We start from the raw sequence: 17,810 nt of genomic DNA on the forward strand, positions 1-17,810 counted from the left end.
TATCGGGTGCACGCTAAACTGTTTTCGCCGCAATCGCCGAGGATAATACGACGATGCTATCCGGCTATATTATATGCACGATGATAGTAATGAGTTATTACGGACGGTTAAATTGCCCCACGACCGACTATTACGAAATATTAGTGCATATCTGGATTTTATTTTATTGCGACGGTAGATACAGTAGTTAACCGAAACGCATAATTATACTGCATATAATGTCGTTGGGTGAAGCAAATTACCATTGTACGATGAGTTGCAATAGTTACATAAAATTATGAATGCACGACTAAGAACTTAGTAATTAAATAGAACTGAGTCGCACAACTTCGAATGGTAATATATTTTGGAGAATGAGGAAATGAAATTACTTAGGTTGTGATATACTAAAGCGCGATCTGAAGAATTTCAAGACAGAACTTAACCCTTTCGACTCGGATGCCGGCAAAATTCATGTAAATCTCTCGGCATTCGCGAGTGGAAAGTGTTATCTTTCCGTTGAAAAGATGTTTTTTGTTGAACTACCCATCCAATGCTCATATTGAATTATCGAGTTTTTTCCTCGTATCTAAAAACTAATCAGCACGTTTTCCCGTCAATAGGGATCGAATATTTTTTGAATCATTGAAATCGGTTGATCCGTGCTCTTGAAATTGTTGACAAAAAATTGTATCCGCACTCACACATCAATTTTTCCTAAGGTATGCCAAAATGTTTAGAAGGTCTAGAAACGTACAGAAATGCAAAAAAAGATTCATTTTCCATTTTTTTCCGATTTCTATAACTGAACCCTACGGGAAGTCAATACATTTTCAAGTAATTTAGATGGCATTTGAAACTGTCTTGCAGTACTTTTCTCAATTGTTTTTAATAAAAATGTAATTTTAGGAATCCATCCTACTCAGTTTTACAGTAAGGTTAGCGTAATATTATAATAATATCCGATATAACTGCGTAATTTGATTTAGATTATATAATACTACTATACAATGCATACAAATGTTTAATATTAACTATAAGTTTCCCATCAAACAATTCCTTAAATTGATTTTTAGTTATAAAATATTATCTCTACTTATATTTTTCAAATATAGATTTTCAATGCATTTCAGAAATATTGTAAGGCAACACTCGCCTTCATACGATATTTTTCCAAGAAACGCAAAAGATACATTACCATACAAAGTAAGAAGCTTTAAAAATAGCTTTGAAAAATGAGTTCGCCGATGCGCTTGTCGAGTTTTGATATTGGATATACAATATTGTATCAGATTATTAAAATTACATTTTATAAAAATATATTTTGGTTTTTTGATTTTACTGAGAATATATAAACATGTAAAAAAAACTGATGATGTATGAAGGGTCAGATTATGTTATTTGTAAAAACTAAACGAAATTCTATGTATTGAAAAAAACACGTTGAGGAAAGCTCGCGTTTGACTAGAATTTTTACCATAGATTCGGATTTTTTTCACTTATAAAATCTCCATAGCGTTGGATAGGTTATAAAAGTTTCATTATTGGGAATAGAGCGATAAAATTCAATAGTAAGCTTAGTTGAAAATGACATTTTTGTTAGCAGTTTTTGATAGTGAAATTAGAATATAACGCGTGAAAAGTTTGTGAAACAGACAAATACTGAAATATATATGATTTAGTTGTTAATTTTGATGTTGAAATATATGAGTAAGTTCTTGTGGGGCGATACATCAAAAAATAAAAAGCAAAGATTTATAAATTAATCTTTAATTCCAAACGTTTCGATATACTTATATTCTCTATTTTGCTATTTGTGCTTTAGTAATGAAATAGTTAGAACATATCATTTTAGGTGAACACAAGCATTTTATCTAAAGCTCAGTGATATATTGCAAACACTTGAACGCTTAGTAGAAGTAACTAAATTTAGTAAGTTTTTCATTATTTTTACTGTATTATTCGTCATAACATTTTAAATACATCATTACATGATTAATATTTCAATATTAAGAACCTGTATACAAGGGTCCAAACAAAAACCGATATTATAGAAAACCGGTTTCCGGACAGTAATTTTTCTAAAATCGGTTTTAACTGGTTTTAAATTTTTGTATAAAACTGTTTGCTCAAATAATTTGAACAAAATTTAGCGTGATTAAAAGCAATTTTTGTTTGGTTGGAATTGATATTTTTTAATGCAATTGAAGTAGTACAATAAAATAATAATTGGCCAATATTAAATTATTATCAATTACACGTTGTTTATGCATAATTTTTACATACAGGTTTGTAAATATTTTTAAAGTACTAAAACGACACTTAACACTATTTCCATCCATCTGGTACATGCCATTTTTAATTGTACTGAAATGTTATTGATACCTTTGAACAATTTTCTACTAAAAAACCGGTTTTCGAATTATATAATTTTAACCTTAGAACCGATTTTAAAGCCGGTTTTTAAAACCCGACATTCACTACTCTATACGTTCTCTAAAAAATATCTCTATCCATTGAAGCAAAAATTATAATAAAAATCAATGAGACCAAAAAACAGTAAAAACCAATCAAAGATTCGCTGTAGTAATAAAATATTATCTACATTTCAGTATTTATTTTAGTAATAAAGCCTATCTGAAATTCGAAATCATCCAAGTAACAATAACTACAGATATAAGATTGCCGGCATGAATATTAAAAGTCTATTAAAAGCATTATGAAATGTCATTGGGCATTAGAATTGTTCGATAATCAGTTTACGACTCATTTCGTATAGGCTCTCCTTGCACGACTGCGAATGGGAAACGGGGCTAATGGGAAAATGGGCAGTGGAACGGGAGGACGTGGCGCCATCACGACTACCGTCGCAGGTCGATAACTCGGCGGTGGAGACTTGGGTATAATCGGATGTGCAAACACTGAGCAAGCTGAATCGAAGAACTTATTTCGAATCGGATACAATAGAATAGGACCCCCATTCGATATTAATACGAAGTTAATCGAGTTCAGGGGAACAGGGGAACGATACAAATTTGTGTCTAATACGAAACTTGCTCCGAAAATTATGCATCGTTATAGAAATAACGCAGAAAGTCTTAGCATAAGCTTAAAAAATGTGTTCTGTCGTTTCATTTTGTTTAGTTATAATATTCACTATATTCGAACTACAAATGCGTTCCGAAGTTATATGGGAACTAAAACTATTGAATGCTTGAGAGAGTGCACAGTTGTAATCTCTCCTAATTTAAGAAAAGATTATGATCTAGATTGACTTGGAATGCCAGTTAGGTCCAAAGGCGTTTTCCTTTTCAATCTTTTGGTGTAGTTTGCTGAGATGAGTGCTTTGGCGAGTATTTGGGAACAAACTAAGAATTTGAGACCTTTCTAACGATGTATAATACTTTATATGTTTTCTTTACAGAGAATCGAATAGTGTGGACTGTTGCTAGAACCTAACCGCACTTTGCATTTCCACAAGTGAACATTCACACAGATTGCTCTCTACAAGCTAAACCGTAAAAGATACGAAAAATTTTTGTTCGTACGAAAAATGCAGAATAAAATTACGAATAAAAGATATATAAATGGTTAAGTGTGTTCAAATAATTTTCTCGAAATTTTAAATGAAGTTCAGAGAAGAGTCGGTGAAGAAAGAACTCTACTGAGCAAGGAATTAGAAGGAAAGGAAACTGCATAGGTCCCAATCTGCAGAAAGAGTTCCTTCTACATGACGTTGCGAAAGGTAAAATAGAAGGACTAGAGGAACAGCAAAGAAGAAGAATGCAGATAATTGATGAGTTATGTGAGAAGCGAAGATACAATAAACTTAAAGCCAAAACGCAGGATTAGGTAATGTGGAAGCAGAAGTTTGTGAAGAAAAATGCATAAAGTTGTATAAAAACGAGAATGGTAAACAAGGTAGGGAAAGGAAATCATTAATTTAAGGTGCTCTCACACCATGGATCTGCCATCGGCCAGACTACCATTTATTTTTTATTATTATATTCGATCCATAACTTAGATATTCAACTTATAAATAAACTTCCTACCAGTATCCGAGACTTGGGCAACAAAAACTTCCATATTACCATAGTTAAACCTTTTAAGAATTTTTTCTTTCATGACTTAGTAAGATTTTTCCAATTTGATTTCAATGACTACTTTTTTTATCAAATCTTTATATATAAAATAACCACCCATTCCCTTTTGTTTTATTTTGTTTCATTTTCTATTCTGCATGTTAACTCAATTCATACCAACTAAGTCCACCCTCACAGTTATTTTTTATTCTATGTACCCTTCTCGATTTTAAAACTTCAATTTACCTAACTTAACATGTGGTTTGCACATTTCTGATTTACTTTCGCCTCGAATGGTCTAAGCAATATGTTACTCTACATTAGGAAATTTATTTTGAAAATATATATAATTGTTGATTTAAACTGACAAGTATTGGTCTATTAGTGCTATTATGAATTATTATTATCTGAAAAAATTAAGAGTATTCTAGTTCACATGTAAGTTTTTACACTATATTAGTTCTTTATAAATTAGTTTTAATTAATTGTTTCATTGTCACATAGTTTAATTATTTTATATTTATTTCTTTCAAATTGTAGTTCTCGAAATATTTTAAGATATATATACATATATAGTGGGAACATTTGATCTTTTCTACAACCATGTTTTCTTTAGCAATCTAATCATTCATTCGAATAATTTATTAATATTCTAGTAATTATTACTATACAGGTATATTTCAGTAAAAATTTTGAACGTAGGATATGGAATTTAGGCCTGCCTATACTTTTAGTGAAAAACTCAATATCTATCTAAGTGTCTATATGTTTTCTTTCAGCTTTCTTATTTCAGACGCGAATGTTGTGCATCTATTAAATACTCGATTTTTTTTATTCAATGATAAATAGTATTATTTATTTGTTTATACCATCATACCCCGACGCACATTTTTGTGTGACCAGAAACGAGGTAAAATGATTTAAGATAAAATGCTAGTTGCATTTATACCGGCTTAACTTCAAAATACGTTACAATTTAAGAAAATGTCGTCCTTTTTTGAAAGTTACATTTTACAAAGTTACAATTTAAATAGCCAATAGTCAAAAAATTATACGCATTACGTGTATACTCGTCAATACACAAAATTCTGCCTCTTCTTCGTAACGAGTATAGTTGTCAATTACAAGTAACTGGCTGAATGCAAAGAAAAAAATGTTCCGTTACAATGAATCATTTTAGGCAAGTATTGTATAATACAAAAAAACTACCGGTGCAAAAATAAACATTTCAAGTTTAGTTTTGTTCTACACGTTTTTATGTACACACATGTTTCACTTATACTCCAAGATATACTATATTTAGGTATGTGTCACTTATACTCCATAAGATATATTGTAAGTTATATTTTGTCAGGTCCGGTCACGAGAATGTTGACTGTCCCATCATAGCTCTCCCAGTGTTGACATTCGTCGCACCCTGACATTTTATAAATCGCCACCCTGTCGCTTTCGTCGGTCGTGTCTTTGATATATCCGAAATAAACTTTCCTGAGAATTTTCCTAACGCTTACAGATATAGTTTAACTGTTGGTCAGTATTGTCTTAGGATGAGAGCTAGTGTATAATGGACAATTATTTGACAAGAATTTATGTACTCACTCTGCAGTTTCTAAGTAAGTGGCTACATTTCTTCGAAGTTAGTGCTAGATCTGTTCCTATAAAATTCATTCCAAATTTAAGTGGCGAAGTAAAATTAATCCTGTTAAATTAATTATCCTGATAGCAAAATCACAAAAAACAGAAACCAATGTCAGATTTAGTTAATAACGAAACCAAAAAACTTTGATATATTTTCTGGATCGTAAATAGCATATTTCAATAGGTCTAATTATTAGAGGCTTATGTCAATTATTATACTATATTTATGGCATGGCATAGATATATACAACAGACAGAATTTAGTTCCTTTTTAATAAATTTTTAATTTTGATAAAGAAACGATCGTAACAAGGTTCCTTATTTTTATCATACGTGCAGAGAGATAAATCAATATATTTTGTCCGTACATTCGACGAAGAACGTATATTTTTACTTGCCAAACATTTGACACATCTAATATATTTAACCATTTAAATGTGATTGACAAACACACTTGTCACGGAGAAGTGGCAAAATTTTTTGTATTGACTCAAAAAGCGTATAAATCTTTGTCAGTTGGCTATTTAAACTTGAAGAAAAAGGGAATATATCACTAATTCATCACAGACAAAAATCAGAACTTCACACGCACGACAAAATTTACCCTTACAAAACCAATTTGGACATACGGCATACTAGAATGGGGATCAGTTTCCAAACGAAACGTGATAAAAATTCCAAAATTCCAAAATGAATTAAGAAATTTTTAATGTTTCAAAGTATGCACCAAATTGATTAATACATAAATACATTAATACGAACACATTCAGACAATTAGAAAAGGCCGCCTCGAGGATCACCCAAAACCAGAAAACTACGCCACAACACTACCCGGGCAAAAGAAATATGTCAATTTTCAAAATCTTTAAACTTTAACAATGGTCAAAAGATTTTGTGTTTTTAATGTATTTTTTTCTCTTAAAGTTATACTTGTTTATTTTAGGACACATGTAGTAATTACTTGAAAATCAAGAAAATCCTATTTAGATCTCAATTTTTGAAGAAAAAAAACAGAACATATTCTCAAATTTCTACATATTTGTATTATTTTTAGAGGTTATGCGGTTATGAGTAGATTGAGTGGCAGATTACCCCAAATACAACATTTTTCGTCGAATCCGACTTCAAAAAACTGTGCGCACTGTTCAATATGTGCGTCATAGTTAACTGGTTAATTATTCAGTCATATTTAGACTGGCTTTCTACGAATATGTAAGAAATTAATACAAGTACATATATTATTCTGTAAAAGTTATATCGACCCCATCACCATCGCCTTGTTGGGGCTATATTTTTACCGAAAAACAGGGCAGAAGGAACGATGGAAAACGTGAGATAAGAACTCAACGTGACAATTTCAAAATTATCGATCCACTGTCAACTGTTCATAAGGCATGTGCACAGACGAGATAAGCAATGAAATGTATCTAGCTGTTTTCACATAAACTCTAAAATACGTATTCTATTTACTTTCTAGCAAATAAACTTCACCTTTATTTGCTTTCGAAGTAGCGAATGTGTAAAAAGGAAGTTATCAACTCAGAGATAATAGTTTTTTGATAGTTTTTGATAGAATTTTAGTTCACATTGGAGATTTTCATTACATAGAGTTGCTTCCTAAAATATTTGAAATCTAAACAATGCTAAACCAATGTGTATGTTACTGTTTAAGCAAAAAACAATGCAGTTTTGAAAACTGGCAAGGCTTCTAAAGAAGGCAAATTTTAATACAGGGCGATGTCGGTCATATATGTGTGATATAAAAAATAGTGTTTTTCCAGGAATTTTGGCAATTTTGACATTTCTTTGGTAAATTAAGTTTTATATATATATATATATATATATATATATTCAACAAAATTATCTAATAAAGTTATAATGGCCCATGTGAAATGTTTTTTGAAAAAATAAAGTGTATAGAGTTAAATGTTATGGCAGAAATTGAAAAAAAAAATCAATGAAAATGCGCAACAATATCATAGGATCAAGAATGAAATTATATCATAGAAATATACAACGCAAAGCTCATGATCATACAATCATTTGCTTTGCGCTTTGAAATGCCGCATCAAAGTGCTCGGAATATGTAAATCCCAGTAAGACATGAAGCAAGTTGAGCACGCTGAACAAATTGAGATTCTCGTTTTCAAATATTTGGACTGAAATATTATATAACGTCGGATGTGATTATGCTCTCAAAAAGCTTTGAATACACATGATATTAAATTCTCCGGAAAATATTTAAAAACTGATTGCAAAACTTTGCCAACTATTCTGCATCATGCTTTAAAGCTCAGATGTATGAGAAGAATTTGATAAAGTTTTTTTAAAAAATATGTTGCGTTTTTTTAAATACATAGTTACAAATGACATATATAACTATTTGTAACGCATTTTGGTATTAATTTCATCAACTTATATTGGTGTTAAAATCATCCTTAATTCAAAAATAATTGGTGCGATGTGCACTTATAAATATACAATCAACAATCAATATAATCACGATGTAATCAATAAACATTGACTACATAATTCATAACAAACTAACGTTGTCGAAAGATTATTTTTAGGCTTAAACTAAGCATTTTTAGTCAGATTAAAATTAATAAAATATAGAGCACGGCAGTCTGCTTGCGAATTTCGAGACGGAAAGATCTTCCAAAATGTAGTTTTCTAAACCATCCTTTAAAAATTCATTACTGGTCTTCTGAATACTTTATGTAAAAAAAGTAAATCCAAGTTAATGTTGGAAAGTGAATCTAATTATGACAAATCTTTGCAACATTTTGTTGAACTAGTTAAAATATGATTATAATAGAGCTCTAGTTAGGAGTATTCCTATATTCACTTTACATCCATAAAAATGGGCTATTAAATTAGCACAAATAATAACGAAAGAAAATTAAATAAAATATAATATTTATAAAAATAGTTAAAAAATTTAAATTTCAGAAGTTCCTGAAGCCAAAAAAATTCGTTCCGCAATGTAATTCGTTTTATAGTAATTTATTTCGCTATTGCTAAAGACTATTCACAATAAATAGAAATATTTAAGTATGCAAAAATTCATTGAATGATGCTGAGATATTATCGAAGATTTATGTTCAAGCGTTCGTATGGTTGAAAGATTCATATCATAGAAAAATGATTTTAACTACTAAAAAAATTGAATTGCTTTCGAATCTTCGTTATGCCATCTTCAAAAATATAGTTATTAGCATACTTATTACTTAGAGCTGAAATTATTGTTATTTTTCATGAATTTATTCAGTTTATTAGTATATTATGCAAAGAATTTAAAATTAAACTAACAAAGAGGCTATTTGTTTGGCTGTATTATTTATCAAGCAAATGAAATTAATTTTGATTATAGCTTTTTCACTACGATTGTGTTATTCTCAAGAGTGTCGCTGCTGTACGGAACAGCGTATCCATCTTAATTAAAATTAAAAATTACGCCTCAGATAAAATAACAATTAAAATAAAAATTAGAATTGCTAATAGTTCAACTCATAGTGAAATCTTGAAGCAAAAACATGTTATCTAAGGCCGACATCCGTACACAGCACGTCATGCGTATGTCGTCCATGGACGACAACCTATACACAGATAGTCGAATTGACGTCATTCGTAGCGAAAGGGTTAAGAATGTCAATCAAATCATGCAATGTCAGTATACAATGTTTTCTGTTTATAAAATAATAACTTTAGACTTTCATATGAAATAATACGCTAATTAATTTTGTATTCATCCGCCACAATGACACAATATGCGTCTGATATTGCAGCAACGTTAAACATGAAAATTTCAGTGAATTCCACAGAGCATCAGAAGTTACCTTCATTTTCACTACTTTATCTCTCATTTTGCCCCATTCGCACATTTCATTTTGCTGAATTATGGTCTCAATCTTAGTTAATTACGCCAATGTAAAACTTTGTGTGTGGGTCGTAATCGATTTTGCCGATATAAAGGAACGTTTAATACGCGGTAAAATTAAATTGCGAATATTAATAACGTAAGATAGTGGAAGCGACGTTGTTATGTTGACAGTTCTCCAAGAGATATTGCTTCATTTAAATGCGTCGTCCGATGTCTGGTATTACGTGCAGTTACGGCAACGGAAAATGCATTATACCGAGAAGAGGAGACGATCACGGTTCAGAATACATCCTCTGAACAGCGAAGAAATTGGCATTAAATATCATTTGCGAGCACGTCGGAAGATAATTTCAATCCGGGCTATGCAGTGAAAAATATGCAGCATGGAACATATCTATTATATATTTAAAATCCAATTAGGGATAAACTAACTAAACGGGCAGCATTATTATGTTGCTTATTCCCCATTAGTTATTGGTAAGATGAAGTGATTATATTTTTTGACAAGTATATTACCTTGTACAATGATGCTTCTAAAATCAACATTTGTGGCGTTGGAGGAATTTGGTTCGAATCTCCAGCAGTACCAGAATTAAAATATAAAATATTAAAACTAGATTAAGAATAGTTAACTTGTAGAATACAAGAAAAAATTGTATTAGAAGTATGAAGGAAAAAGAAGTTTAGTTCAGAAGATGAGAAGAACATATGGGAAGCAAGAAGAAAAATGAAAATCAGTAGAAAGAATATTGAATTGAAGATTAGGATATAAGAAGAGATAGTATATATATGATGAATGTATAAGAAATATATATGTAAGAATTGTATAGAATATGATGAAAAATAATATGAATAATGTAGGTGGCTAAAAATCATGTAAAGCGGAGGCCAATAAAATCTAAAAAAAAATCAACATTTATTTCATTTCTCAAAGGACCGCATACTAAACTAGTAACATACTATTACCATTATCAAAATAGTTTCCCACTGCATGAAAAGAAAAGTGCTCAACTTTAACTACTACTTGACATCATTTAGATAGCACTGTTAAAGATAAAGATTGAAAAAGTTCTATATCTAGAAGTTAATGATGTGGGGGGTCTCGAAAAATTGGCACCTAACCATACCCATGATTTCAGCCCTCTAAATAATCTGAAGAAAACAATATATGTTATTAACCTAGTAAAATGTCGCAATCTTTGAACTACTGTCAAGTTAATCTAGTGTTTTTTTTCACAAAATAAGAATTGTCTAAAAAAACATGAAATTTTTTTGATATTCCCAAATTTTCAAAAATAAGAAATAATGGAATTTGGAGATAAGGGTAGTTCATATTTAGCTATGGAGAAGGCTTTGTAATAATTTAAGTAAATCGGTAAAGTAGAAGTTTAGAAATCGTGAGTATCGCATCGAAAAAGATTCGAGAGAAACGCGTTTAAAGTTTTGCTGAAGAAGGAACTAGAGGAGGATTGTCATAGTCGAACATCTATTCCGTAAATAGTTTAAATTTTGAAAAATTCTCTTGTGAATATATTATTGAACAGTTAAACTTAGAAAAATGACACTTGTTATAGCTAAGTATTTATATATGAGAAGTTGTTCAAAATTTAATAGATATTAAGTATATTAAAAATGTTAAATTTTAAACAAAAATTAGTTTGTTAATGAAAATTTAAGCTTTATATATATATATATATATATATTTGATATATATATATATATATATATATATTTATATATATTTAATAATAATATAATATATAATATATATATATATATATATATAATATAATATATATATATATATATATATATATATATATATATATTTGTATAATACACATTTTTTATTTCCATTTTATTATTTCTAAAATTATTAAAATAATCTTGTTCTAAAACTTAGTTTATGAGTAAAGAAATAATACTTTCCAATATTGCATACAATTTATTCCTGAAGTATTTTTAAGAAAATTATTATTTAGTAAAGTTCTACAGCAAAAAATAGCGAGTAAGCTTGAAGAAAATAAGTAGGTACAAAAGAGTAAACTGAACGTAAAGAAAATCGGTAAACTTGTGAATATCTTTTAACCATGTGATCCTCTTAAAATATGAATCAAAGTTTCATAAGCCTATTAGAACTTTTATTCCCTGTTGAACAACACGACGGTTTTATGCCGCGCGAGTGGTGTGAGTTGGGCACAATCAAGCAAAAGGTGAAGTAAAGACATTTAGAAATAAAAGTTACAATATGAATATTTATTGTGTTTATTAATAATAAACATTTTTAAATTTTCGAGGTATCTAATGAAATAAAATTTGTATTTATGTATATTGGATGAACGATGAAAGCCAATAAGGAATGACGCCAGGATGTTAAGACATCAGGTTTGGACTTTCCATTCATTTTCTGCAATTTTGACACTCTTGGTTTCTGCACAAATTTATGGGTTCTTTTTGGTATACTTGGGTCAATTGCTACTAGTTTTTGTTTTGAAAACATTAAATTGAACCCATGTGATCAAACAAAGCTAGCAACCATTCATATTCAAAAAGTTAACTTTTTAAATGTTCTTTAGGACTTATTATTTAAACGTAACTTAAAAACTTATGAATGATTTTATATACTAATACTACTCTGTCGTACTAAATTGCAATAAATACATCCAATGCAAATAATTATTTCAATTAATTTAAGGTGCATTTTGAAGTACTGATTGGTGATCATAAAATTTTAAATAATACTACAAATAAACTCACTCGCTTTATAATATCCTGATCATGTACAAATGAAATTCTCACATGTAAGTATGATATTTTCTAGAAATAGTCAAGAATATATAATAAACGTTTGAGCATGGGGTTGAAGTTTAACAACAAACTTATATCATAGCATTATTTTACTATGACAATAAAATATTTAATTAAAAAATCATTGCTCTCACACTTAAGATTTTGTAGGTAAAATTTCAACGTTATATCTGTTGAGCGATTTTTAAAATAATTCAACTAATTATCTAATATTTATTTATTTTTAGATTTATGATTAAGGTAATTCTAGTTGAATGCGTTCAGAATTTCAATTTGCTTGATAAAAATATAGATTAGTAGTATTTAGCTGAAAATAGCGAAAAAATTATCTCATCACGTGCATGTGTTATACAATATGCATCTAAATATAATGCATCAAAGAACTTGATGCGGTTTACTCAAAATCCCATCAAAGCTAAATCCTTTCACATTTCATACGGTATTAATGCGAAAAAATCATGATTACGTTCCGGTTGTTTTAGCATTTGTGAAAATCCGTAACAAACAAAATGTTTGAATTCAGTGAGATAAACAAGAGACCGCAAATCTAGAGTGGCACATATGACATGTCATAAAGAGGGTGCCATGAATTATGAAATATATGCCGGAATATAAATTATTTATATCGGACACGGCAAAAACATGCGCATAAAACGATGGAAATTCTTCATGCAACAGGAGGACCAGTAACAAAATGATTGAATATTTCATTAATTTCATTTCATTTGGGAATAGCTTGTATAGAGTGCCTATTTTTGTTTGGCACCTTTTGTATTTTTCAGATAAATTTGGTACCGAATAAAATTACACTAACAAATGATGTACTCGGGGGCTTACTAATTTCTTCAATTGTTCGATTGAAGAACTATATATAAAGAATTTTGAAGAATAAACATTATACCAAAGTGGTTACATACTAAAGATTTTGAACAAAAGTATTAAGAATCAACAGAAAGCATTCTGTTGAAATACAGTTGCATTAGGTTTATGATCCAAGTTCAAATTATTCATTAAAGATTTTATATAAACCTGTGCATACACAGAATATTTTTATAGTATGAAATAGTTAGATCATACTGTTCACTTATATTTTGAGAGAAGAAATTATAAATATTTATCTAGCAATCAATAGTAAGAAGTTGATTAATAAAAGAAATGTTGATGTCAAATGTTGATCATTCTATAGAATCCCTTCAACGCCAAAAACCTCAGTATTCAATTTTTACGCTCATCCTGAAGAGTTGTATACTATATAATGTATCTACTGTCTTTTCATAATAATTTTTATAAGTTTTATAATCATCGTTGTCGTGGCATGAGGTGCATGAACAAAAAAAAAACAGCATTCACAAAAAAGTTCACAAAAAGAACTCTTATGACCCTTCATTGAAAAATTTACCAAAATAAAAAGCTGATTAATTTACAGTATATAATAATAATTAGTTATCTAAAAATGTAACTAACTGACATAACTATATCAGTGATATAGTTAACTGATATAACGAAATAACTATATCTAAAGCTTATGAACTTTGTGAGCTTCTGAGCCAAATTACCGTAAAAAATGCTGCGATAGAATTGGTTTAAATATATAGTCAATATATTAGTAATAATGGTTTTACGTCGTATTTTAAATCCTTTTAAAATAGAAACAGCGCAGAACCAGAAACCGAATTATTTAAATTTAGGTAACTGATCGTCTTTCGATACAAAGAATGGCTACCGTAATTTCGACACATATCGTTTACGAACGCCCATTTTTATCTGCAAGCAAATAAAAAATTCCAAAGATACTGAATAGCAAAAATTCTAAATGCAAAAAACTAAAGCCCTAATTCACCTGCCAGAGGACACATTTCATGGCTTACATGCCGAAGGCGGTTGTCATTTATATGATTTATGAACAACGTATATTCCTTTGATTTTACTATCTCGAGAATAATTACTTTGTTAACTCTTTCTACATATTTTTAAAATGGTATATTCACTCGTAACAAAGTTTACACTTGACTATATTATTTTGAAAGAAATATAAACCGAGGTTTTATTACAATCATAGTTAATAGACTGAACAAGGTCATTAAAAATACTATGCATAAAAATTATACAGCCTGATGTCTAATCTTAATTTCCATCCAAGGAAGGTAATATTCCGTTACAATGGAATATGAATAATAAGGCGAATCGTAGCAAAGTAATATCATTACATCCGAAGTCTGAATTTCCCGCCTTTAGACTTCAATTCCGCTCGCTCTGCCCAATTGTTCTTTTTTATTATATTTTTTTCGCTTTACGCATAACGCGACCGAAACTTTCGCAGATGCTCGCGCTCTAAATGTAAATTGGAGTAATTTATGGCGATGGTAGCAATGCATCAGCCGAATTCTGGCGCATTCTACCATATGGGCAGGGTAGAGGGTTGGGGTGGATTTTAGTTAAAAATATAGACAAATCATTGTTTTGAATTTTAGGTCGTTGTGATGTTGTTTAATAAATAAAATCAAATCGTATCTAATAGCAGAATGTAATTGAAACCAAATAAACGAATTGATATCAAGGTTTTCACATACGAGTATATTCAGGTAGTTCGTAAATCATATCAGATCAGAATCAATTTACAATAACCTTGCAAAAATAAAAATAGAAAGTAGATTGAAATTATTCTAATAGATAATTACTAAGTTGACTAATCTTCTGAAATATGGCATTCTATTAAGGTATATAAAAATAGTTTCATAAAAATGATTTCAAATAAGGAAAGAGTCATGTAGTGCAGCCGGGAAAAATTTACAAAATGATGTTCACTCAAATATTCACAAAGTACCAGAACTCAACGTCGAACCTAAATGAGGTGACAGTATTGATTGTTGCTATAAAAAATCCAATGCAGTTAAAAAAATATGAGCTTTTGAGTACCACTAAGAGCTTTGGTCAAACTGTGGCAATTTTTCGGTTATTATAGTTAATTTTTATTATTTTTTGTTCATTTAAATATTGGAACCGTAACTTTAAATATTTTGCACTATATTTAAATAGTTAATTTTAAATATAAATTTGAATACAAACATTTATTCAACTACCTAAACATTTATTTAAGAATATGTTCGATAATTTGTTTAAATCGTTCAGGGTACATGTTTTTCTATTTCAACGCACATTTCTTGCATAGAGTTTTCATGAAAAATATACTGCAAGTGGTTGATACGCATACAGATTCTGGACATATACTACAATCTATTCATGATATAGGATTCATCAATTGTAGCTATATTATTTGCAAATGGAGGATTACATCCTTTAGAGTCATAAGGTTGTGTAAGTGAACAACAGGAGCAAATAAATTTTGATAGAGGTTTATTTGTATTTTCTTCATTTACATCTGGACTTGTAAAATTTAGATTTGCCATCTCATGAATACAACATATTCTAGTATTGCCTAGGATTTACCTATTTTAATTAAATTGTCTAACAAACCGAGAACTTTTGAAACGTAGATAATAACAGATAACATTTCTTATTTTTTTAAAATAATGCCATAATTGCCCTAAGTTTTCTTGAATTCAGACTATGAATCTAATATTTTGAAATTGGTCGATTTTGAGAAGCCTTTTTAAAAAAAAAAAATATTCTAAAGCGCCTTGGCAAATTCCATTAAAAATTTGCCCATGTGAAGTGCAAAATGGTGCAATATGGGATCAAGACTTATCCGTTTCATATTAAAAAAAAATCATATCAAAATAAAAAAAATCTAAAAATAACACGTTTTGGCTAGAAGTGAGTTCTGGAACACCCTGTAGAATGAAAGACAAGCAATATATGCTTGTGCTCTTTATAAGAATATAATATTTTCCTGTTTTTGATTGGTTTGACAACTTTGATCATAAAAATGAATTGTCTATTCAAAATTCCAGTGAAAATTACCTACATTTGGATCTAATAAACTTTGATTGTCCATAAATTGTGTCATGCTGCTCAGCAATTTACGCAAGAGTAGCTCTAAATTTTCGGGAATATTGTTCGAAATTGAAGAATCAATTGAGTGATTGAGTATTTACATTTATGTAAAGTACTAGATGTACAGACTCGTTAGCAAGCAGTTTTTTGTAGAGAAATTGGATTGGATAGTCATTCACACGAGTCATTCACTGCGTATACGGATCTTTAGTACAAATTGCTGGCTTAGCTATTCGTACCACTCTGGATCCAATGGTGTTTTTGCATTCGAACCATTCCGGCACAAAAGCCTAAAAACATTGTGATAAGTCTTTGTCGGCTCTTCGACTATAATTTATAGCATCTTGCTAGACAGTTTCAGCACATTCAATTATATAACGATATTATTAATAGGAAAGCCGAATCGAAGTTGCTGCGATGAAGTAGAGAAATTAGGAGAAAATGAAGGATAAGATGCAGAGTTGCAGATTGAAAATTGTGTAAGATAATTTATCAAAGTTTCAGAAGTGCTATATCTAACTGCGTTTTGTGGATCTAACTTTCTATATATCTACCTGCATTTCAGCATATGACTGAAATAGAATCAAGAAGATAATCATGAAGATCTTATTCAAACTAGAACGAGCGTTCATATGTACTTTACACAGGATAGTCAATAATTTGATTTATTTGAAAAGCAAGGTAGGTTATGACAAATATTAGAAGGACAGTAAAAAATTGGGTTTCAAATAGTTCACGCTATAGACCGATATTATCTTGAAGTTATAAAAATACTGCAGTTATTTACAAGTTACAGAGCTACTGTTATATGTCCACGAATTGCCATCAGGGTGAATTTAAAAAAAAATATAGTTAATATTCCAATAATCTTATTTTAACTTCTATTTAAATTCTCTTTTTGGTTTATGAGTAAACACCTAATGTTTACCCATAACAATAAATCTTGACTTCTTGAAGGAAACAACTTTTTTAGAAAAATCTCTTCAATAAAATGGTGAGACATAACAAAACTATACTAATAACTACATCTTGCTGAAATCACAAATTGCAACTGTATAGAACATATCATAAATGTGATGGCAGAAATTTTCAAAACATTTTTACCAAATTTATATTTGGAATGATTTACACCGTATTAAATACTGTAGATATAATGTGATAAATATAATATAGATATTAGAACTTCTTTGAAGTAATATAATTGGTCGTATAATAAATGTAATTACTAAATGTATGATTAACCCTTTACGAGAGTTTTCCACAGGAATGACGCTGCTGTACGAGTCAGTAAACCGCCCTAGTATTTGTTACACAAAATATTTTCAGATTTTTCAACGATCATCAATGAAAATGCATATAAAAGCAAAAAGCCACAATAATAGATTAAAATTCTCAATAAATGAACTCAGTGATAAATATTTGAAGCAAAATTAGACACACTGAATGTCGTCACAGGTCAAGCAGGT

At 29.7% G+C, this 17,810-nt stretch overlaps 1 protein-coding gene across 2 annotated transcripts in view; it reads right to left on the bottom strand.

Moving 5' to 3' along the window:
• Positions 1–17,810, bottom strand: part of LOC113378841 (sodium/potassium-transporting ATPase subunit beta-2) — a 406,525-nt gene that overhangs the window by 245,400 nt on the left and 143,315 nt on the right. The gene's annotated exons all lie outside the window — the stretch shown is intronic.

Source organism: Ctenocephalides felis, unplaced genomic scaffold (assembly GCF_003426905.1).
Source record: "Ctenocephalides felis isolate EL2017-DRISC unplaced genomic scaffold, ASM342690v1 CF-g0.4_SCAFFOLD_01886, whole genome shotgun sequence".
In the NCBI taxonomy this organism is placed as follows: Eukaryota; Metazoa; Arthropoda; class Insecta; order Siphonaptera; family Pulicidae; genus Ctenocephalides; species Ctenocephalides felis.